A 24052-nucleotide genomic window follows, 5' to 3' on the forward strand; every position below is an offset into this window, starting at 1 on the left:
TATATATATATATATATATATATATATATATATATATATATATATAATTATTAATATTATCATTAGTATTTCATTATTATTATAAATATTAATATTAGTATTAATCTAATATGTATGTTATTATTATTAATATCATACTAATATTATTAAAGATTATTATTATTAGTATTATTAATAAAAATATTATTATTATTGTTATTATTAATCATATTAAAATTATCATTAGTTTTCTCATTATCCTTATTAATGTTAGCATGATATTTGTATCTTTATAAAAAATTTTATTTACATTAATATTACTAATATCATGGTTAATATTATTATTATTAAAGATTATCATTATTATTATAATTAAATATTAACAATATTAATAAAATTATTATTATTAATCTTTATCTATAATCTAAAAACTAATTTAAAATATGAGTCTGTTATAAATCAAAATCACACTGCAGATAATTTGTACTACTGCCTCTAATCATATTAGGATGCGTACAAATTCTCTTACCATCAAGTTTACCTTTTTATTTTTTTATTTTTCTTCCTTCTGTACCCGTTTTTGGATTGGGAATATTGTGTCGACAATTTTTTTATATAACAAACAATGATGAAGTAATTTAAGCTGTATTAATAACACTCAACCTCTATATGATCTTCTGTTAACACACTTCAAATAAAAACATAGAAATTCAATCTCAATTCTTTGTAAATATGTCGACTGCCCTGTTTGTGCTTCCATTTTCCAAAAGCTTGATTTTTTAACAAATTCGAAAATCCTTAAATGCAGTTATATTGGAAATCATGTTATTAAGCTATCTGGAAAGTTTCACAACCCAATTCAAGCTATCGAGTTCCAATTTATGAGTCAAACATTTGTTACAAAAAGTCAAACGACCCGTTTATCTTCAAATTCGAATCTGTTTTAAGTTTTAAGATTAAATTGAGGATTGAGAAAGTTTTAAGGAAGGATTTAGAATCTAATTCGTGTAGAAACTTTGGTCTGAAACACCCTTAATTTCAAAATCAAATGTTGGGTTGTTCATTGTGTTTTCAAGTCGGTTTTTTTTTTAAATTTTGTTTTGGATTTTCGTTTCTGATAAATCAATCAAGCACCAAACGTTTCTGTTTCGATTCCACAAAATAATTCTGGAGTTATTTCGACTGTATTGAGTTGGTCTGGTCTGGTCGACGTCAGTTGAAGAAGGAGAAAGAGATCAATTAATAAATACGGTTTAAATAAGTCTTAGATCCATATTAAAACAGAAAAATGGGCATTAGCCCACTGGTTCGAGGTGTTAAAGAGATTCGAGAGGTCGGGGGTTCGAGCCCGGGCATGGGTGGCTTATTTTTTGGAACACTTTTCTTTAAGGTAGTTACTTCATTTATTATTGTTATTATTATTATTATTATTATTATTATTATTATTATTATTATTATTATTATTATTATTATTATTATTATTATTATTATTATTATTATTATTAGTATTATTAATATCATTGATTTGTTATTGTTATTGTTAGTGTTATTGTTATTATTATTATGGTTATATTTGGTATTATGATCCTCATTATTAGTATGATCATAATTATAGGTATTATAACAATTATTATTATTATTATAAGTATTATTAATGTTATTGTTATTATTAAATTACCAATTTAGTATTATTATCATTTTTATGAATATGATTATTATTATTATTATAACTATAATAAAAAAAATAATAAATAATACAATTTATTATTATTAGCATCAATATCCTTTTTAGTACTATTATTATTATTAACGAAAGTATTATTAGTATGACTATCATTATTAGTATTGTAATATTAAAAATTATTATCATTTTTACAAAAACTCATTATTTTGTTATCACTACAACTATATAATAATTATTATTATCATTATCATTAATATTATTAATACTACGATTCTTGTTATAATTATTATTATTATAATTAATGCTATTATTATCATTATAATTAAATACAACTTTTACTTACTATTATTAATAGTATATGTTATTATGTATATAGAAATGGACTTATAAGTAATATTACAACTATGTATGAATTAATGATATTAACAATCTTTATATAAATATTCATATATAACTAATTAGGAAATTTTAAAATTTATAAATCACTATATAAATCATAACTAATTTTAATATATATAAATTAATTATATAATATATAAAGTTATAATATGGAATTGTTCGATTACAAGTATATGTTTTAATATAAATACGAATGATATAGGTTCGTGAATCCGAGGTCAACCCTGCATTGCCCAATATTGTCATATGTATTTTTACTACAAAATACATTAGGTGAGTTTCATTTGCTCCCTCTTACTCTTTACGTTTTTGGGCTGAGAATACATGCACTGTTTTAATAACTGTTTTACAATATTTATATGTGTGAGTTTCATTAATCCCTTTTTAAATGCTTTCGCAATATATATTTTTGGGACTGAGAATACATGCGCTGCTTTTATAACTGTTTTACGAAATAGACACAAGTAATCGAAACTACATTCTATGGTTGGATTATTAAACCGAATATGCCCCTATTTAGTCTGGTAATCTAAGAATTAGGGAACAGACACCCTAATTGACGCGAACTCTAAAGATAGATCTATCGGGCCCAACAAGCCCCATCCAAAGTACCGGATGCTTTAGTACTTCGAAATTTATATCATGTCCGAAGGAGGATCCCGGAATGATGGGGATATTCTTATATGCATATTGTGAATGTCGGTTACCAGGTGTTCAATCCATATGAATGATATTTTTGTCTCTATGCATGGGACGTATGTTTATGAGAAATGGAAATATGAAATCTTGTGGTCTATTAATATTATGAAATGATTATTTATGTTAAACTAATGAACTCACCAACCTTTTGGTTGACACTTTAAAGCATGTTTATTCTCAGGTATGAAAGAAATCTTCCGCTGTGCATTTGCTCATCTTTGAGATATTACTTGGAGTCATTCATGGCATATTTCAAAAGACGTTGCATTCGAGTCGTTGAGTTTCATCAAGATTGTTATTAAGTCAATTACAGTTAGTTATATTATGAAATGTTATGCATGCCGTCAACTTTCGATGTAAAGAAAGATTGACTTTTCAAAAACGAATGCAATGTTTGTAAAATGTATCATATAGAGGTCAAGTACCTCGCGATGTAATCAACTATTGAGAATCGTTTATAATCGATATGGATTTCATCCAGATGGATTAGGACGAGTCTTCACATAAACTTCGTACATGCATGCTGAAGCACAACAATTGTTGTAAGCTGTACCTCTGCTAATTAAGGCCATGGAACCCGGTTAGTGCTGATTAGTACACTTCACCATAACGCGGTCTCAAGCATTGCACCCCGCTTGAGGGATTCTTGGTTAATTAAGGAACTATTTGTTTAAACACATAAGGATTGGACCGTTATGATAACCGAACGTGTTCATGGAAGTCAACTTGACTTGGCCATTGTGTTCTTTATGGTTGAACTCTTTTAAGGGCCTAACCCTCTTCTAAACCCAATCATTAACGAAAGCTTTGAAACACATCACGTCTCTCGGATATGGTAAACCCTGTATTCTATTGTTCTTAAGAAAGCTTAGACCTTTGTGGAATGTTAATACGTCACCCAACCGAGTCGCTCAATTGGATGAGTCGTCTGAACGTGTATGCCTATAGTCAGACTGCACGGGAGTCGAGGGTAAGGGACGTTGCTGTCTATTCAGAATCTTTAAGCCTATCGCATTACCCAGTGACATGTCTTACGACAGGGGCGTTTAGGACTAGTCTAATGAATACAAGGCCTCTACCTATTCATGAGCTAGCATTCCATAGTCTCAGCAGAATAACTGATGAAATCATAGTATGCACTTGTTTTAACCTTATCTGCATTACGAATTTTATTGTATTTACTTTATCTATCTTATAAACTAAAAAAAACCCAAAATTAGGTAACCGCTACTCCTTTATAACTATCTTAAGCTTTAAATATAGGTTCTATTCTACTGATATCTTAAAAATACGACCCTAGTTCATACTTCTCTTACTTATAATAAGGAGTAGTACGATTTAGGCCCCGCTAAATATAAATTTAAAACAGTACCTCCCTCTTGGTGGCTGATTCTAATGTGTTGCGACCTAACGACACCGTACAAATAAAACCGTCTGTTTTGGCCATATCAAGGGGGCGTATAAGTTTTTGGCACCGCTGCCTGGGACTTGGTATTAGATAATACTGCTTTCTATCAAACTTATTCACAAGCATTTAGTGGTGTCTAAGAAAGACAATTATACACGGACTTGGTTGTTGGATTTTCCAAACAGTCTCCAATTATATTAGAACCAAAAGGATCCTGCCTCTCCGTAGTCGGCCTGGCCACTTGGTTTGTTGAATAATTCGTGCGAAGCTCTGTTATCGAAATACCAGGGAATCCGTAGTAAGAACCAAAAACATATTCAACCTTAGGATAGTTAGATTATCTTAGATTAAATTAGATTACTTTAAATTAGACTACCTTAGATTAAGATTACCTTAGATTATCTTCAAAATTTAGTTTATCTGCTTACAATTAAAAAACAAAAAGGCATACCCAGTATATGACCCAAACCCGATCTAGACCAGGGTCGTTGTTATTCGTACCTGATCCAGACACAATAATCTCTAAAGCACGCAAGGAAGCACGAATCAGAAGTCAAATGGCATTACGCATTACTTTAGCAGAAAATACCAAACCCTCGTTTGAAGGTCGAGGAGGACCGATCAGATTTCCAGAGATTCAAGGACACTCATTCGAGTTAAAATATCACATCATAAAGCTCATCCAAAACAACTGTCAGTTTCATGGATTAGCGAATGACGATCCTAACTCTCACCTTGATAAATTCATATCTCTTTTGAACTCCTACAAAGAGCCAGGGATATGACAAGATATAGTCCGGCTATACTTGTTTCCCTATTCTCTCACTCATTATGCTCAAACATGGTTTGAAGGACTGGAAAAAGATTCCATTACGTCATGGAGAAGATGGCTACTAAATTCCTAACCAAATATTTCCCTCCTTATAAACAAACCAAACTTAAGAATGATATCATTAACTTCAAACAAAGTTATGATGAATCTCTTTACACGGCATGAGAGCGATTCAAAACCCTGCTGAAGAAATGCCCTAATCACTATTTAGAACAGTCAGTTCAAATCTGTACCTTCTACAATGGTCTTACGGTAAATCATTGGACGACGATCGATGCAGAAGCTCAAGGAAATATGATGAACCAAATCGCAGACGAAGCATAGGAATTGTTCAAGAACATGACAATGCATCATCATGACTGGAACAGTGGTGAAACAACTTCATCATCTGCCCCACTCTCTACACTTAACAATCAAACGGAGGCCATCAAATCCCTCACAGATAAGATGGAATCTCTCATTAAACAACTCGGAGAATTGAAGACGCAGTCGCAGTAGGTTAACCAAGCTCAGGCATGTGTTAATTGTACCAACCCACAACCCACTGAAGAATATCAAGTTGAGTACAAAAACCCTGACGGTTCAGTCTGTTACGTTCAATACCCAGCTCATCAACCAAATCTCGGATTCAATCAACAACCTAGGGTTAACCAATTTCAACGAAGCAATCAGCCTTTTTGCTATCTCTACCTACCTTATCCAGCCCAACAATCTCAATTGTCCTACGATCAACCACTTCCACTCACTGATCCGCCAGTCGAGGAAAATTTCCCAACCACCCATATTACAAAAGTAACCAACCCCACTCTCGGAGCTGATGATCAGTTGACTCAGTTCATTCAAGGACATCAATAGCTAAATCAGAGAACTGCATCCAGACAGTACTAGACGGAGATACTAATGAGAAATCAATTGGTTCTGCTCAAAAGTCTAGAGACGCAGCTCGGACAGTTATCACAACGCCTTGAAACCCAACCACAAGGAAGGTTACCTAGTAATACTATCTAAAATCCCCACATAGAGGAAGCTAAGCAAATGGATTCTATAATCCTAGAGGAAGAACCACGGAGGAGGTCAGCTAGGCTCAAGAACAAATTGACATATACTCAAAAGCTGCCTACTGCAACTCTAGTTTGAAACGACCCGTCCAAATACATATGGACGAATACAATAACATCTGGTCCCATTGCCAGGTAATGACCTCTATATGATACGTTTTATAAACATTGCATTCATTTAAAAGACAACTCATTTCAAAATATGACCTTTCTATACAAATGATGTATGATTCCCATAATATGAATGACTAATCTGTCATTACCTTAATAACAGTGTTTTTGAATTCAAACGACTTGAATACAACGTCTTTTGAACTATGCCATGAATGACCCCAAAGTAATATCTTTAAAATGAGCAAATGCACAGCGGAAGATTTCTTTTATACCTGAGAATAAACATGCTTAAAAGTGTCAACCAAAAGGTTGGTGAGTTTATAGGTTTATCATAAACAATCATTTCAATAATTTTAATAGACCACAAGATTTCATTTTCACAAATAACATACAGGCATATAGCTATCCGTATAAAAAATCCTTCGTATGATGAACACCTGGTAACTGACATTAACATAATGCATATAGAATATCCCCCGCATACTCGCAAGTATGCCATATACCGTCAATCGCAATCACCATTTAAATCGAAGTACTAAAGCATTTCATATCTCTGACTGGGGATGGTTAGTGCCCATAGATCTACCTTTAGGATTCGCGTCAATTATGGGCCATTTCCCTAATTCTTAGGTTACCAAGTTAAGGGGCAATATTCGGTATAGTAATCCAACCATAGAATGTAGTTTCAAATACTTGTGTCTATTTTGTAAAGCATTTACAAAAGCAGCGCATGTATTCTCAGTCTCAAAAATATATATTGCAAAAGCATTTAAAAAGGGAGCAAATGAAACTCACGATACTGTATTTCGTAGTAAATATGCATATGACGGCACTGAACAAGTATAGGGATGGCCTCAGATTCACGAACCTATATCATTTATATATATATTAACACACATAATTGTAATCGAACAAATTTATATATTTATAAATTTTTTAGTTATATCATTTTTATATTAATAACTTATATGTTTCATATATTCATTTTATATATTTTAAATAAATAAAAATATTAATTTTGTTATGTTATATGTATTAAGTATATATATATATATATATATATATATATATATATATATATATATATATATATATATATATATATATATATATATATATATATATATATCATTTGTTTGTTAAAATAGTAATTATAATAATATTAAATAATGATAAAAATAATAATAATGATAATACTACTAATAATAATAATGATAATAATATTAATGATTCTATTAATGATAATAATAATGATAGTTTTAATAACAAAGGCAATCTTATTAAAAATGATAATTTTAAAACAAATGATAATTTTAATAATTTTAATAATTTTAATAATAATAATATCAATAATATTAATAATAATAATAATAATAATAATAATAATAATAATAATAATAATAATAATAGTAATAATAATAACTATAATATTTATAATAATACTTTTACTAATAATGATAATAATAATGATATTAAGAATAATAATAATACTTAGAATAATAATAATAATGATAATAATAGTAATATTAATAATAATAATAATAAAATTATAATTGTAATAAAAATGATACTTTTAATAATAATAGTAGTTTTTAATAAAAATGATAAGTTTAATAATAATGATACTGAAAATAATAATAATTTTGATAATAATACTTAATACTTAATAATAATAATAATAATAATAATAATAATAATAATAATAATAATAATAATAATAATAATAATAATAATAATAATAATAATAATAATAATAATAATAATAATAATAATAATAATAATAATAATAATAATAATAATAAAACTACCTTTGAAAACAAGCTTTAAAAAAAAAAATAGAACGCCACTATCCGGGCTCGTACCCGAGACCTCTCGGTTAAACACAAACACCCTGAACCGTCCCTCTATCTTTGGTTTTCTGTTATAAACCCGGATTAAATATATATAGCCTATATATCTATCTGTCAGTTTTCTTCTTCCTCATCTAAAATCAAACGTCATCACTCATCATTTATTTGTTCTTCATTACTTTTTATCATTCTCGACTTGTCATCATCAAAATAAACCGTCACCATCATCGTTTAAAAAAAATATTATCGTGACCCATTACTTTTCATCGTCTCCTTCGTTTTTATCATTCACATCCGTAGCATTGTTAACTATCGTTTTCATCATCGTGCTTTGCATCTCCACCTTCGTTTGGGTCAGTAACAGAAAATAGAAATAGTAGCAAATGGTTTGGGTTTTCAGGGTTTGCAATCGAACAGAAACAGATAAACAGTAGAAACATAAGGCAAACAACGGTGGTATTGGTGGTTCTATGGTGGTGGTTTCGTGGTAGTAAACGAGCAACAACCAACATCGTGTATAATCAACTTCACTGTTCATCTTCCTTAACATCAACTCGTCATTTTCGTTACTGTAAAGGAGAAAGAACAAGAAAAAGAAGCAAAGGCTATAGTCGCCAGAAGCAAAAAACAGATTTGGAACGTACAGTGCAATAAAAAAAATATATATATAGAAGCTGCAGGCTGCAATCTATTTCGATCAGAATTAACCAGAAGTAATTCACGATGGTTTCGAAAGAAAACAGAAAGGAAAGGAGATGAAATAGCGAGTAGTAACCTGTTGTTTACACATAATCACGTAACAGAAAAAAATATAAACAAAGGTGGTGACGATTTGTTATGGTGGGGTTGTGGTGGCTTACTTCGATGATGGAGTGGTGATCATGTATGAGATGATGGATATAGGTTTTATGATAATGGGATAACCGGTGGTGGTTGTGTATGGTGGTGAAGTGGCGGATGAGGGTTGTTGAGGTGGTGAGGGTTGTGGATGACTGTAGGAGGTAGTGGCCGTAGGATTGTGGTGACGGTGTGGTGTTCACGTATGTGAAAGTTATATATATGCATATGCATATGTATGTTAGATATATATAGAAAAGTTAGCAATCTAATTTATTAGTATTATAATCTCAGTCATTTATTACAAATTTAAGAAACGTGTTTATACAGTAATACAATATAGTAAGTTCAATTCAATTATCATCTATAATTGTATGTGGTTAACAAACGAACAAGAAAGAAAAAGAGATTTCAAAATCTCACTTTTCTTTTTAAAAGGAGATAGCTACTTTCTTGATATTTTCCTACCGACAGTTTAAATTGGATAGTATATCGTGCTCTGTTGATAATTAGTGGTGGATAGAAGTCTCCAGAAAAATTCCAAATTTTTACAGTAATTATCTTTATTTATTTCAGTCATTATGGTATAAAAACCGGTCATTAATTCTTTAAAATTATTAAATGAAAATTAAATCACTATCCGCGCTCGATCCCAGGTAAAATATAAAAAAATTTAAAATTTTGACAAATAGCTCCTAAATACATATTTAATAAGCCTATAAATTATATAACTCATTTTTGAATTACCGTTTATTTTAAAATCATAAAAGTTTGAATTTAACTTGCTTAACTTCAATCGAAACATCAAACGAATATTACAATTATTTAATATTTATTTTTAATATACTTTATATATATATATATTTTAATATAATAATTATTATAATATCCTATTTTTATTTTATTTTACATAATTAATTTTAATAAAAACAACATATAATATTTCAAATTATATTTCCAATTATTTTTATATATTCATATATTTAAATATATATGTATCTATTTACAATTAGTTGTTAGTGAATCGTCGAGAGCAGTCGAAAGGTAATTACATACATGAAAACTGTTCAAAATTTTTGAGATTCAACATTACAGACTTTGCTTATCGTGTCAGAATTATGAAATCATTTAGAAATTCGAGTTAAAAATAAGTCAAAATTTCATCGTGACAATACCTACCCGTTAAAGAAATTTCGTCCCTAAATTTGACAAAGATTGTCATGGTTGACAACAAGAATATTTTTGAGTGGAATAGAGATAGAATTTATTGAGTAATATGAATAAAGCAATTCGATTACTCGAAGAGTATGAGTGAAGCTATAGCAAAAGAGTGAAAGGAGGAAAATAAAGATTCGTCTTATCTTTTGACGTAATCACAATTGATTTCCAAGATTTAAGGATTTTAAAGAAAATCTTCGTAATCTGAATAAGATTTGATTCTTCAAAAATTAAGGACATTGGGATCCTCTTTAATTAATTGCGGTAATCTGCCTCGATTGCTATGTCTGATATTTCACTATAAATTAACCTCTTCTGGTTTCATTATTTTCACCACTCCTATACTTTCTTCCTCAATTCTTACTTCCAAAAGTTTGTGAAAATGCTAAATCCAGTTCTGATTCTTGATATTTTCCTAACTATTGCATCTGTCATTCTTCTTTTTCATCTGCCACAGGAGGAATCTGTTTACTTCTACTATTACCTTGGGGTTATAGTGTTTTTAATTCTCACATGTCTTTATATTGCTATACGCATTGATATACACGGTTTGTAATTTCTGTGTTGTTATCGGGCTGTATATTTTCCCTTATATTGCGGAGCTTCATGCTTTAGTTTTCTCTTCTCGACTTTAAGTAAATCAAGTAATGGTCCAGAATTCGTAGGTATGAAGTTTCGAATGATCATAATATACTAAGCAGCAAGGAAAGGTAATAGCACGATTTGATTTGTTAAATTACCAGAAATCACGAAAAGCTAGAAATATCAAGAAAATATTTTCTTGATATATTTAGAGATTAAGTACCATGAAAGAGTCGTGTAACATGTCACATGATGAGGTAAGATCCGTGAACCATCATCACGTTCCATTAGAATTCGACATGACTTACTGTAATATAACAACGTTGGCCAAGCGTCATTATATTATACTAACTCATGCTTCAATTCCCAACACTTCTCTAAATACATTCATAATTTAAACTCGAAAGTTTAAGAAGTTTATAAACTAAAGCAGATTCCTTTATGATGTAACACAGATAGCGCGAAGAGATAAATAATCTCGGACAAGAATAGTTATGAAGATATCTTCTGAAATATCGAGGATATTTATTTTGAGAGATACAATGATATCTTAGAATTTAAAATATCTAGTATCAAAGCATGATGAAGAAAATTTTTCCACAAGAATTTAGAATGAGTAAGGAGCAAGGTATTCGCTAAAGACTTCAGCAGATACTAAATCATCTGGATTCTTTGAAGGCAGGTTTAGTCTTTGTGATTTGTCCACAGCCTCCTTCATGGTTTGCACAATCTGTTTTTCAGTTTCAATCTTTTTCTTTTTCCTGAGCTTTGCCAACATGTCATTTTTTTATTATCAAACTTTTGGCTGTTAAAATCGTCTACAGTTTTTACTACTTCATCAACTTTTTCAAACTCTGAGAACTGATTCGCAGATAGAGGTGCTTTTCAGAAATTCACACTTGACGTATGTAAGTCTAGGAGATAGACGTTATATGTATATATATAACTGTTGGCGTATAAACGCTGCGAAATTCGAGAATAATGATTGAAGCCTTTTGGTATGGCAACCACCGTTACAAGATGCAGATGAGTACATGATAGGGTTTTAATGAATAAATATAGTGATTTTTCAGAGAGGCTTAATTCAAAGGGTAATGAAGTTGTTTGTACGTTTACAGTTAATATGGTGGAATGTAAAAGGTTCCCCGGTAACAAAAACTTATATATCAAGGTTATAATAAGATTAATCTGAAAAGTCAAAGTTGACTGGTTGGATGTGTGATAAAGTTAAATACTATGAAAAATGGATTGCAAGGTTATTTTCGGTAATAACAATGCCAAATGATCTAGCAAAGATACTTGTTAAACTTTTACTTATGTTCCGAGAGTTTTCCAGGTGCATGACTATATGCATAAATCTTTCTTTTCGTAGATAACGTGGGGTGGGATCATCCTCTCGATTGTTTCTTAATTGAGTTGTTTGAATCATGAAGGGTTTGAACGCAGATTGTAATCATCAATATACATATGATGTTCTAGAATTTTGAATGATACGAATATTTTTCTGGGTTTTATGAATAAAAGTGATGTTCTAGTACAACTTTGAAGTCAAAGTATAGTTTTGAAAGATTAGGAATCTAAGAGTGATGCTATATGTTATATCTTGACTTGGATTCTAATCTGTTAAAATCAGAATATGTAATTGAATTTTGTATGAAAATGGTTGTTCTTTGGTGAACAGGTACATATATCTGTGGATGTAGGTAGTAGTTAATGAGTGTTGAATCAGAATTGAAGAATGTATAGTGTAACATATTAATGTGAAATCTAAATTTTTCTAGGGTATTTACCTACCCGTTAAAATATTTTCATAATTAACAGTTTGTACAAATGAATTTTTATTACAATCATTATGAAATATAAGTACATATATATTTTCTTCAGATATAATGTGGATTTAATAAGTCAATATGATATTAATCTCATTTGGTTTATGGTTAGGACTAGAATAAATAATCTCTAAAACATTAGAGATTACATAATCGCCATGAAGAACGAAGATAAATGATGTAGAACGATATGTAGAACGAAGATTATGCTCGAGATATAGGTTGAGATGTTGAGGCGTGAGTTGTCGGTGGTACTGGTGCTGATGTAGTAGGCGTAAGTCTATCTTCCAAATTGTGTACGGTACTTTCCAGAGACTCCATTTTCCTTTCAAATTTAGCACAAAGCTCCCTGACTTCTTTCACTAATCCTATTTGATTAGTAATCGGGAGTAGAGGTTGAATCACCAACATAACTGTATGAATGCGTTCTTCGAGGCGAAATATTCTGGCAAAGAGTGTGAAAATGGTATTGCGAATTGGTTGACCGGTGATCGCGTCAAGTTCTCCAATGTCGGGAGGTAAATTTGGTTCGCGGTAGGGTTCTCCCTCTTCATTTCTCCAGCGAGTGAGTATGTCTCGAACCCATCCCCATCTAGAATAAATAATCTCTAAAACATTAGAGATTACATAATCGCCATGAAGAACGAAGATAAATGATGTAGAACGATATGTAGAACGAAGATTATGCTCGAGATACAGGTTGAGATGTTGAGGCGTGAGTTGTCGGTGGTACTGGTGCTGATGTAGTACGTTTAAGTCTATCTTCCAAATTGTGTACGGTACTTTCCAGAGACTCCATTTTCCTTTCAAATTTAGCACGAAGCTCCCTGACTTCTTTCACTAATCCTATTTGATTAGTAATCGGGAGTAGAGGTTGAATCACCCACATAACTCTATGAATGCGTTCTTCGAGGCAAAATATTCTGGCAAAGAGTGTGAAAATGGTATTGCGAATTGGTTGACCGGTGATCGCGTCAATTTCTCCAATGTCGGGAGGTAAATTTGGTTCGCGGTAGGGTTCTCCCTCTTCATTTCTCCAGCGAGTGAGTATGTCTCGAACCCATCCCCATCTCTTCCAGAAAGAAGTGTAGTCAACCAGTTGGGGCACTTCAGTCACACTACCTTCAAAGTCTTCAGAATTGCCTTCGGAACTATAGGAACTAGAACTTTGTACATGATCCATCTTACACGGTCAGCTAAAGAATTTTTGATATGAAATGATTTTCGGTTATTGGATGATATTATAATTGCATAAAATATCTATATATAGTACAAAAGATCCCGCAGATTATGGAGGGAATTAAGGAAATGTGTCAGACAAAGTCTAATATGATGGGATATGAATTTGTCTGTACACCATCTATGCAATAATTGCAATAAGACGTGTCGAGACTGAAAATGATAAGTAGATAGTTTTCGACAAGAAATGATAAGCAAAACGTTTGACATGCAGCTAAGGTCAAAGTCCAGACTCATTAATGCATCCTAATAACTATCAGTTAGACACACTAATGCAAGACCTGGTTCGCTAGGACCAACGCTCTGATACCAACTGAAACGACCCGTCCAAATCCATATGGACGAATACAATAACATCTAGTCCCATTACGAGGTACTGACCTCTATATGATACGTTCTGTAAACATTGCATTCATTTAAAAGACAACTCATTTCAAAATATGACCTTTCTATACAAATGATGTATGTTTCCCATAATATGAATGACTAATCTGTCATTGACTTAATAACAGTCTTTTTGAATTCAAACGACTTGAATGCAACATCTTTTGAAATATGCCATGAATGACTCTAAGTAATATCTTTAAAATGAGCAAATGTACAGTAGAAGATTTCTTTCATACCTGAGAATAAACATGCTTAAAAGTGCCAACCAAAAGGTTGGTGAGTTCATAGGTTTATCATAAACAATCATTTCAATAATTTTAATAGACCACAAGATTTCATTTTCATAAATAACATACAGGCATATAGCTAGCTGTATAAAAAAATCATTCGTATGATGAACACCTGGTAACCGACATTAACATAATGCATATAGAATATCCCCCGCATACTCGCAAGTATTCCATATACCGGCAATCACAATCACCATTTAAATCGAAGTACTAAAGCAGTTCATATCTCTGACTGGGGCTGGTTAGTGCCCATAGATCTACCTTTAGGATTCACGTCAATTAGGGGTCATTTCTCTAATTCTTAGGTTACCAAGTTAAGGGGCAATATTCGGTATAGTAATCCAACCATAGAATGTAGTTTCAAGTACTTATGTCTATTTTGTAAAGCATTTACAAAAGCAGCGCATGTATTCTTAGTCTCAAAAATATATATTGCAAAAGCATTTAAAAAGGGAGCAAATGAAACTCACGATACTGTATTTCGTAGTAAATATGCATATGACGGCACTGAACAAGTGTAGGGATAGCCTCGGATTCACGAACCTATATCATTTATATTAAATTAACACACATAATTGTAATCGAACAAATTTATATATATATAAATTTATTAGTTATATCATTTTTATATTAATAACTTATATGTTTCATATATTGATTTTATATATTTTAAATAAATAAAAATATTAATTTTGTTATGTTATATATATATATATATATATATATATATATATATATATATATATAATTTGTTTGTTAAAATAGTAATTATAATAATATTAAATAATGATAAAAATAATAATAATGATAATAATAATAATAATAATAATAATAATAATAATAATAATAATAATGATAATAATATTAATGATTCTATTAATGATAATAATAATGATAGTTTTAATAATAAAGGAAATCTTATTAAAAATGATAATTTTAATACAAATGATAATTTTAATACTTTTAATAATAATAATGATAATAATAATAATAATAATAGTAATAATAATAACTATAATATCTATAATAATACTTTTACTAATAATGATAATAATAATGATATTAATAATAGTAATACTTTAATAATAATAATAATGATAATAATAGTACTATTAATAATAATAATAATAATAATAATAATAATAATAATAATAATAATAAAATGATAATTGTAATAAAAATGATACTTTTAATAATAATAGTAGTTTTTAATAAAAATGATAAGTTTAATAATAATGATACTAAAAATAATAATTTTGATAATAATACTTAATAATAATAATTTTGTATAACTATTTTTATTTTATTTTTAGTGCGTTTATCGTTCTTTGTAATTAAGTTGGCGTAGGATTCTAGCTCGGCATCCATTCGCCTTACGATGTATCTCTTGATGTAATTTGCGGTTTTTCGAGTTATATAATATATTGCTTTTAAAAAAAAACTTAATAATAATAATATAATAATAACATTCATAATCATTAAATATAATTCATGGTGATAACCATAATTACTTTTATCTTAATATTTCATAATTAATATATCTTTTATATCATAATAATAATAATAATAATAATAATAATAATAATAATAATAATAATAATAATAATAATAATAATAATAATAATAATAATAATAATGATAATAATAATAATAATAATAATAATAATAATAATAATAATAATAATAATAAAACTACCTTTGAAAACAAGCTTTTTTAAAAATAAAAATAAAAAAATAGAACGCCACTGCCCAGGCTCGAACCCGAGACTTCTTGGTTAAACACAAACACCCTGAACCATTCCTCTGTCTTTGGTTTTCTGTTATAAACCCGGATTAAATATATATAGCCTATATATCTATCTGTCTGTTTTCTTCTTCCTCATCTAAAATCAAACGTCATCACTCATCATCTATTTGTTCTTCATTACTTTTCATCGTTCTCGACTTGTCATCATCAAAATAAACCGTCACCATCATCGTTTAAAAAAAATATTATCGTGACCCATTACTTTTCATCGTCTCCTTCGTTTTTATCATTCACATCTTTAGCATTGTTAACTATCATTTTCATCATCGTGCTTTGCATCTCCACCTTCGTTTGGGTCAGAAACAGAAAATAGAAATAGTAGCAAACGGTTTGGGTTTTCGGGGTTTGCAATCGAACAGAAACAGATAAATAGTAGAAACATAAGGCAAACAGCGATGGTATTGGTGGTTCTATGGTGGTGGTTTCGTGGTAGTAAACGAGCAACAACCATCATCGTATATAATCAACTTCACTGTTCATCTTCCTCAACATCAACTCGTCATTTTCGTTACTGTACAGGAGCAAGAACAAGAAAAAGAAGCAACGGTTGTAGTCGACAGAAGCAGAAAACAGATTTGAAACGTACAGTGCAACAAAAAATATATATATAAAAGCTGCAGGCTGCAATCTGTTTCGATCAGAATTAACCAGAAGTAATTCACGATGGTTTCGAAAGAAAACAGAAAGGAAAGGAGAAGAAATAGCGAGTAGTAGCCTGTTGTTTACACAGGTTCACGTAACCGAAAAAAATATAAACAAAGGTGGTGACGATTTGTTATGGTGGTATTGTGGTGGCTTACTTCTGTGATGGAGTGGTGATCATGTATGAGATGATGGATATGGGTTTTATGATAATGGGTTAACCGGTGGTGGTTGTGTATGGTGGTGAAGTGGCCGATGAGGGTTGTTGAGGTGGTGAGGGTTGTGGATGATTGTAGGAGGTGGTGGCTGTAGGATTGTGGTGGCAGTGTGGTGTTCACGTATGTGAAAGTTATATATATGCATACGCATATGTATGTTAGATATATAGAAAAGTTAGTAATCTAATTTATTAATATTATAATCTCAATCATTTATTATTACAAATTTAAGAAACGTGTTTATACAGTAATCCAATATAGTAAGTTCAATTCAATTATCATCTATAATTGTATGTGATTAACAAACGAACAAGAAAGAAAAAGAGATTTCAAAATCTCAATTTTCTTTTTAAAAGGAGACAGCTACTTCCTTGATATTTTCCTACCGACAGTTTAAATTGGATAGTATATCGTGCTCCGTTGATAATTAGTGGTGGATAGAAATCTCCAGAAAAATCCTAAATTTTTTACAGTAATTATCTTTATTTATTTCAGTCATTATGGTATAAAAACCGGTCATTAATTCTTTAAAATTATTAAATAAAAATTAAATCACTATCCGCGCTCGATCCCAGGTAAAACATAAAAAATTTAAAATTTAACAGATAGCTCCTAAATACATATTTAATAAGCCTATAAATTATATAACTCATTTTCAAATCACCGTTTATTTTAAAATCATATAAGTTTGAATTTAACTTGCTTAACATCAATCGAAACATCAAACGAGTATTACAATTATTTAATATTTATTTTTAATATACTTTATCTATATATATAGATATATTTTAAATAATAATTATTATAATATCATATTTTTATTTTATTTTACATAATTAATTTTAATAACAACAACATATAATATTTCAAATTATTATTATATATTCATATATTTAAATATATATGTATCTATTTATAATTAGTGGTTCGTGAATTGCCGAGAGTAGTCGAAGAGTAATTACATACATGAAAACAGTTCAAATTTTTTGAGATTCAACATTACAGACTTTGCTTATCGTGTCAGAATTATGAAATCATTTAGAGATTTAAGTGAAAAATAAGTCGAAATTTTCCGGGACGTGACACAGTTCGTATACCCTACCCTGGAAGGTGATAAGGCTAAAAAGGAACATATATTTCATAGCATTATTCCCCAAGAAATACAAGATTTTAGTTGCAATTGTTCCATTTTCAAGTAATATTCGTTTATATTAAATAAGTGCGAAGACAAAAGGCGAAAACGACGAATTGAAGACACAAAGGTCCAAAAAGCTCAAAAGTACAAGATACAATCAAAAAGGTTCAAATTATTGATGAAGAATGTCTAAAAATGACAAGAGTACAAGTTACAAAACGCAAAGTACACAATATAAAATTGTACGAAAGGACGTTCGAAAATCCGGAACCGGGACATGAGTCAACTCTCAACGCTCGACGCAACGGTGTAAAAATTACGAGTCAACTATGCACAAGAATAAAATATAATATTTAAATAATTCATAATAAGAATAATATTAAATAATAAAAAGTTGTTAATTGAGCATAGTTCAGGGGTCGTAAATGAAAATTTCAATTCTAATTTTCCTATAAAAGGCTATGTAATTCGATCGATATAATACGCCTTTTTCTATCATATTTCTATCGATCCATCTATCTATTATCAATATCAATTATCAATATCTATATTCTATATCTCTATCATAATGTTAACTTAATAAGATATAACAATAATCTTAATTTTAATTTTAAATTATGATAATAATAAGATTTATGATAGAGATCGTTTGAGTGTGTAAGTCAAAATTCTGTCCGTGTAACGCTACGCTATTTTTAATCATTGTAAGTTATGTTCAACCTTTTTACATTAATGTCTCGTAGCTAAGTTATTATTATGCTTATTTGAGCCGAAGTAATCGTGATGTTAGGCTAAAATATTAAGACGGGGTTATTGAACTTTGTACCATAATTAAGGTTTGGGCAAAAGACCGACACTTGTGGAAATTGGACTATTGACTATTAATAGATGGGGGGTATTGTCTAATTGAGTGACAACTCATTGGAGTCTGTCGAACCTATCTTCAAATTAATTAACCTAATAATTAATAATGATTATGGTTGTCCTATTTAGTGACGTTCATATAGAATCTGTTATAATCATTTAATTAATCAATTGGGTTGGGTAATTGATTATTCATTCTGATCAAGTGGATGAATTAATATTCATAAACTAATTAAAACAGGGGTGGATTACATACAGTGATAACTAGTGTAATTGTTGACAGAAGTGATAACTGCGTCACAGTTTAAATCCTTAATCAGTTGGAATATTTGACTTCGGGTATAAGGGTAATTTGACGAGGATACTCGCACTTTATATTTATGACCGATGAACTATTATGGACAAAAATCAGATAGACGTATCAAATAAACCAGGACAAAGGACAATTAACCCATGGTAATAAATTAAAATCAACACGTCAAACATCATGATTACGGAAGTTTAAATAAGCATAATTCTTTTATTGTATTTCTCATCGTATCTTTATTTACTGTCATTTTATTACTCGCAATTTTATTTACTGTCATTTTATTTATTGTCATTATTTTACGCACTTTAATTATCGTCATTTATCTTTGCGCTTAAAATATAGAATCGACAAACCGGTCATTAAACGGTAAAACCCCCCTTTTATAATAATATTACTACTTATATAATTATATATATTTTGTATAAATATTGTGTGTAAAAAATATAGCGTTAAACTTCACGAGCTCCCTGTGGAACGAACCGGACTTACTAAAAACTATACTATAATACGATTAGGTACACTGCCTATAGTGTTGTAGCAAGGTTTAGGTATATCTCATCCGTAAATTAATAAAACTTGTGTCATATTTTGTATTAAAAATAATACTATTTCGTACCCTCACGCTACATCATCAAGTTTTTGGCGCCGCTGCCGGGGAGCACTAAAACGCTATATTTTTAATTTATATTTGCAAAAATATAAAAAAAAAAAACGTAAAAAAAAAAACGCAAAAAAAAAAAAAAAAAAAAAACGTAAAAAAAAAACAAAACAAAAACGTAAAAAAAAAAAAACGTAAAAAAAAAAAAAAAACAAAAACGTAAAAAAAAAAAAAAAAACTTAAAAAAAAAAAAACAAAAACGTAAAAAAAAAATTATTTTAAGTTTTATTACCTTTAGATTTTTAGACTCAGTCACAACTTTTAGTATTAAGTTTAGTTTTGCCATACTTATTTTCATTTTTAGATTTTTAGGCTTTGCCGTAAAATCCCTTAAGTGCTTATTCCTTAGACTAAGTTTTAGGTGCTTTAGAATTTTGCGACGCCATTTTTCGCGCTATTTTTTATTTTTATTTTTCGACGAGTTTACCTATGTATCAATTACAATTCCAATTAGTGATCTCCATTTGTAGCTTTAATTTTAAGATAGTGATCGTTATAAGGTTGGATTAACCGCGTGTTTACAAACCACTCTTCGTCTTTTTCATTTTTCGACACTTTTCGACGCGCACTCTTTTTCTCTCTTATTTCTCGCCATTCTAGTTTTTAGGACTTAGATTTTTTTCTACTTCTTCTCTAAATTTCTTAAAATTACGAAAATTTATTTTAAGTGGTTAAATTGATAGACATCAAAATTTTCTGGTTCGTAGTAATAGTTGGATTTGTACGTGGACCGGGTTATTGGAGCCAAACAGTACTCAATTATATTGAGACCAAACGAATCCTGCCCCTCTGCTGCATCTTTTGGCTATTCGAAACGTGGGCAAAATCAGAAAAGTCTATTGATTGGATAACTTATATAATTTTTCTTTCCTTTTTAAAAACTAATAGGATATTCAGTGAATGCACCGAGCAAGACGTTCACCGCCGGTCATACGTTCACCACCTGTAACTCGATCAAGACATCGTTTAACAAATATCGCCGCCGTTGATTTTTCTTTAGAATCGTCATCTAGTCGACCAAGTACTCCAATTCAAATTTCCGATAATCCATCTTTTGAACCCGATTTCACAACTAAGAACCCGGAAGATATTCAAGGACAATTCCAAGATCCTGAACCCCAAACCGTTAAATCAGAATCCTCTAGTGATTCGGATACAACAAATCCAATCATGGAAAATCTAGAACCTCTAAGTATGGAAGATCGAATGAGGGCTAAACGCACGGGCCAAGGTCACGCCATTATTAAACCAGAAGTTAATGCTCCAGATTATGAAATTAAAGGACAAATCCTACACATGGTAACTAACCAATGCCAATTCAGTGGTGCACCGAATGAAGATCCTAACGAACACCTTCGTACGTTTAAAAAAATTTGTACACTATTCAAAATCCGAGAAGTGGAAGATGAGCAGATCTATCTCATGTTGTTTCCCTGGACTTTAAAGGGAGAAGCCAAAGATTGGTTAGAATCGTTACCTGAAGGGGCGATTGACACATGGGATGTTTTAGTTGAGAAATTTCTTAAAAGATTCTTTCCGGCATCTAAAGCCGTGAGACTTCAAGGAGAAATTGTTACGTTCGCGCAAAAGCCAAATGAAACATTATATGAGGCGTGGACAAGATTCGGAAGGATGTTGAGAGGATGTCCTCAACACGGTTTAGACACTTATCATATAGTACAAATATTCTACCAAGGTGTCAACGTTGCTACACGAAAAGACATCGACATAACAGCTGGTGGTTCCATTATGAAGAAAACCGCAACTGAAGCTTACAAAATTATCGATAACACAGCCTCCCACTCGCATGAGTGGCACCAAGAAAAAGATATTTTTCGTTCATCTAAAGTGGCTAGAGCCGATTCTAGCCATGACTTTGATTCCGTTTCAGCAAAAATAGATGCTTTCGAAAGACGAATGGAAAAGATGAATAAAGATATTCACGCAATACGAATTAGTTGTGAGCAATGCGGTGGACCACACTTAACGAAAGATTGTCACATTGAACCAACGATGGAACAACGAGAGAATGTTTCCTATATGAACCAAAGGCCTGGAAATAATTATCAAAATAATTATCAACCGCCAAGGCTAAACTTCAATCGAAATCAAAACATTCTTTACAATCCAAATGGACCAAACAATAACTCGTACAACCAACAAGGTCCAAATAACCAACCAACTCAAACCAACACTTTCAATCAACAAAGACATGGCTTGTATAAACCACCACAACAAATCGAAGAGAAAAAGCCAAATCTAGAAGAAATGATGGCAAAGCTAATGGAATCTCAAACACAATTTATTACATCTCAAACCCAAACGAATGAGAGGTTTGATCAGTCATTAAGAACTCAACAAGCTTCCATTTTGAATCTAGAAAAACACGTAGGTACTCTTGCTAGCATGATGAGTGAAAGGAAACAAGGAAAGCTATCGAGTAATACTGAAGTAAATCCTCGGAATGAAAATGTTAATATGGTTTCAACAAATTCTGAAAAACCAGCATCAGAAGATGGGAAGGTTTTAGATGTAAGTAACAATGAAGAAGTTACACCACCACCACCACCCGAGTATTTAAAGCCAGTGGTGGCACCATACAGACCACCCATCCCGTTTCCAAGAAAAGGAGTTGAGTATGAGCAAGTAATAGGTAATAAAGTTTGTGATACCTCTGGAAAGAAGAAGAAAAAGAATAAGAAAGTACAAGAAACAAAAGCCGTAGAAGTAAACCCGGTGAAGACAGTTCCACCAAAACCTCCTCCTAGGATAGGTGATCCGGGTGAATTTATTGTTCCTTGTCTACTTAGTGATTGTGTCATGTATGATGCACTAGCAGATTTAGGTGCAAGTGTAAGTGTTATGCCTCTTTCATTATATAAGAGATTAGGAGTAGGTAAGTTAAGTCCAACGGATATGAGTGTTCGACTCTTTGATCAAACCATTAAACACCCAGTTGGAATTGTTGACAACCTACCCGTTCAAGTAGGCAATTTAACCTTTCTAGTCGAATTCATTGTCATTAACATAGAAGAGGACCCAAACATTCCTCTAATTTTAGGTCGACCATTCTTAGCGTCCACCAAGGCGTTATTTGATGTAGGAAATGGTAGAATGACACTTAGTAGTGGTGACAAATCGATCACCTTTATGATTCGAAAGACTAAATCTCCACCAACCAAAACCGTTGAACCAGCAAAAACGATTGGTAAGAACCATGTTGTTTTACCAACTCCAACGGTAATACTTAGCAATAATGAAACGCCTAAGTGTGGGGAAAATGAAGTAACACCTAATGATGACATGATAACAAAGAACCCCGTTGTTGATACGAAATTAAATGATCCCGTTATTAATAGTTCAATGAAGAAACTTATTAAACGGATTCGCGATGCTAAAACCAAGGGGAACTTTAAGTTATGTAACCGGTTAGTATCCAATCTATCACCTAAAGAAAAGGAGAAACTAGTTGAAATTGTGGATATTACACAGGAATCCGACCAATGGCTTAAAGAAAAAGTCACGGATATGCAAGTTGATTATGGACCAAGAGAAATTAACGATGAAGTTAATCACAATTTTGACACCACGGCTACCTAAGTGTGAGGAGATTCAAATATTCTAAAAAGAAAATGCTGTTTGGAGTTAGTTGTTCTGTTCTCGTGTAGTTCCGAGAATGGAATCCGATTGGTCTTTTCCGCTAGCAGACACTAAAGAACTAGTTTTCTTCCTCCATTCTGAATTTTTATTTTTTTTAGGTTTTATTTGAAATTAATATGCATTTTAATTTATGTTTTATTGTGATTTTAAAAAACAAAATTTACTTTATTTCTTTAAGTTAAAAATATGATTTTTAAAATTTGTCGTAAGTTGAACACTAGGTCATTGAACCGAAATTGCTTTACCCGAGGGCGGGGCGACAAATTTTGTTATCATTATTTTTAATTTTATTGATCTAAAGGATGCCAAAAATATTATATATTATAAATTTTTGAACGTGGGGTTATGTACCA

At 30.7% G+C, this 24052-nt stretch overlaps 1 non-coding gene across 1 annotated transcript; it reads right to left on the minus strand.

Annotated features, from left to right (window-relative positions):
• Positions 1–5103: 5103 nt before the first annotated feature.
• LOC139895154 (small nucleolar RNA R71) lies at positions 5104–5210 on the minus strand. Its single transcript, XR_011775619.1, has one exon. It is a non-coding gene; the product is annotated as a small nucleolar RNA R71 (small nucleolar RNA).
• Positions 5211–24052: the final 18842 nt, after the last annotated feature.

This window comes from Rutidosis leptorrhynchoides, chromosome 2, assembly GCF_046630445.1.
Source record: "Rutidosis leptorrhynchoides isolate AG116_Rl617_1_P2 chromosome 2, CSIRO_AGI_Rlap_v1, whole genome shotgun sequence".
NCBI lineage: Eukaryota > Viridiplantae > Streptophyta > Magnoliopsida > Asterales > Asteraceae > Rutidosis > Rutidosis leptorrhynchoides.